We start from the raw sequence: 2,982 nt of genomic DNA on the forward strand, positions 1-2,982 counted from the left end.
GGCAGCGAAGACTCCTAAACCCCGCCACTGCAAACAGCGTCCGGCTGTTATCGCGCTCTCGCATGCTCACTGAGCAAAGTTTAAGCTGATTCAGTGACAACCCGCATTTCGTTAGGGCCTTAATCTGGCAGAGACGGAGTGCTAATTCGACAGAGGAGCAAGGCTTGAAACAGCACAATTAAAAAGATACTGCTGTGTTTACACTAGCTCGCCTGTGTAACTGCTGAATGGGAACATAAACAGCTTAACTATAGGCAGCGTAAATGAGCGGTATGGGCCCTTTCCCCATGAATATCTCAACAGAGGCTCTGCACTGCAGCCTGTCAAACGCCATTGACGGAATTTGAAAATCTGTGTATTATTCCCGACCAAAAAAGAAGCTTCTGTTTGCAAGCTGGCATTAGACGTGGAAAATTGGCAAAGGAAGACAAAATTAATTTGATTTTGTCTAATCTGCTAGAGAGAGAGAGAGAGAGAGAGAGAGAGAGAGAGAGAGAGAGAAAAGAGTAATCCCACGGTGTGTTGAGAGGTTTTCCGTCGCTTCATTCTACCAGCAAGTCTTTAGTTTTGGACGTGTTGTGTTCCCAGAGTTTACTATTAAAGTAGGAGAATGGGAGAGTCATCTATGATGTAAATCCATCAATAGCGCCACACTCATCCTCATAGCCTCATGGTCCTCGTAGCCCTCGCATAACCAGAGCACAGCTTTAGAAAGGAACTGGGTATTACTGTATGATGAGTTCAGATGTAAATCCGCACATTCACTATGAAGTCTTTCAGCTGGCATCCTGTGGTATCTGGTGGCATCTCTGATCACTAATCTATGGGGGAAACGCTGCTGTGTGCCAGGCTGACAGAAAACAACAGAAATTAGTCTAGTGGTATTTATCACGCACAACAATGGAGCCATGTCAAACCGATTGTTTTCCCTGGTGATTCATAGAAATAGCTCGCAAAGGTTTCCGCTGCACACAAGCTGTCATGCCTTTCATTGTCATTGTTGTCTCCATTTAATGGCCGACGGTTGAACAGAACAGAAAAATAATCATCCTCTTTTATTCAACCGTATCTCGCACCTAAAATGAGGCTGGCATTTTTTGGCTCTCTGACCCGGGGCCTGTTCTCATTTCACATCTCACGTCACGACAGGTTTAGCTTTTGTTGTCACTCACTGTTGTGTGTTGTATTGTGAAGACGAATGGCGTGAATGTGAATTTCAGGTGAGGTAAAAAAACATGGCCTCTCTCTGTGTAGCCTTGTTGCAAGGGGGGGACTGGGTCATACTCACCCAAGGGGTTGAGTGTCCTGTTCACCGTGGAGATAAAGGACGTCGCTATCCTAGCCTAGCGCTGGGCAATGGCCATCTAAGCCAGCTCATTATTATCTGTGATAGTGATAAAAGCCACATGGATATTTCAGATATGCCGCTTAGAGTTATGGGCTTGATCCCTTACATCAATCAAAACTTCAAGCTGGTTTACAGTAAGAACTTCAGCCGGGATCGATGGGAACCTGCCATGACGCCGTGGTGCTGTACGGACGGCTCTGTTGGGGGATGCTCGACACAAACGGATGCCAGTTCTGAGCCAAGTTTCCATTTCCCTGATTGGCTTTGTATGCACACACAGGGGCTGACAAGTTCCTACAATACAGAGAGCCAGGCACGCTACAGTGTTGTGTGTTTGTTTCCTCCGACTGGGTGTTTGTACGGGGAGTCGCATTGTGGCAGTGTTATGCCCACAGAATGAATGACTGAGTGAAAACTAGTGTAGACATATGTATACATTCATCGCTTAACAAAATAAAAGTCCTCTGTCGCCTTTTTTGGGGAGGGTGAGGGGGGGGGGGGGGACATTTCAAACAGCCTCTAAAATGTATTATGCCACGATATTCCCACAATGCGTTTTGTGACGGCATTGTCAGCAAGATGTTACCATTCATAGGGAAAATAACTGCAAATATAAACATGTCGAAGTACATCCACCGAACAATCCAACAACTTGACTTCCTGATGTGTTGTCAGTGACCTTCGTGTGAAACAGCTCCCGAATCACTGTCCACCAAACACACAGAGACACTTTCACACACCTCAACCGAAAACCCAGAGGGGTCAGGAGACAGGCTAGCAGGCTATGGCTGGGCTGCTGCTGCTGCTGCTGTACTGTCAAGCAGAAATATCAGAATGTTCCCCTTCAGCAGAGGCTGATATCATCAACGGTGACAGGCAGCCCCCCATCCGACTCCAGCACAGCCTTCACTTCTGAAAGCTGCCCAGAGGCACAGTATCTCTCTAATCTGTTCACCTGAGCTCTGGCAGCAATGTAACAGAGCATACAGTATGCACACACACACACACACACACACACACACACACACACACACATACATACACACACACACACACACACACACACACTCACACACACACACACACACACACACACACACACACACACACACACACACACACCAGTCTAGCAAAACCTACAGTCCATGTCCTGGTCTCTGAAGGAACAGTGTTACAAGGAGAGCGTTCAGGTTGTTAGGCTGTTGCTTTCAGCCAAATTCATTGAACTCTAACTCTAACCCTTACCCAGGCTGACCACAAAACTTACATGTGGCTGAAAATGATTAACTAGAATCAGCCACATCTTATGAGCATCACCATGTCCAATCTCGCAAAGCAAAGTAAACACTGATTTAAGCCACTGGTTGTTCTGTCTAATGATGCTTTATTTTTAAGCACAATATGAATTCTGTTAGACAAATGACTGCGAACAATACATTTTAGGTCGCCATTTTGGTTGAGTGTCAGGTCATAACATCCTGTACCATCTAAATGTACCATCCCAGTCTAATCTTGTGAAGTTCTTGTGAACCACTGAATAATATTATTGTAATCCAGTCATGTTATTCCCTTCCTAGAAGAAAGAGGTCACTGTTGATTTACTTTAAGAATCAGACACAGGCTTTCCATTATTG

Source organism: Nansenia antarctica, assembly GCF_963989245.1.
Source record: "Nansenia antarctica genome assembly, chromosome: 10".
NCBI classification, from domain to species: Eukaryota; Metazoa; Chordata; class Actinopteri; order Argentiniformes; family Microstomatidae; genus Nansenia; species Nansenia antarctica.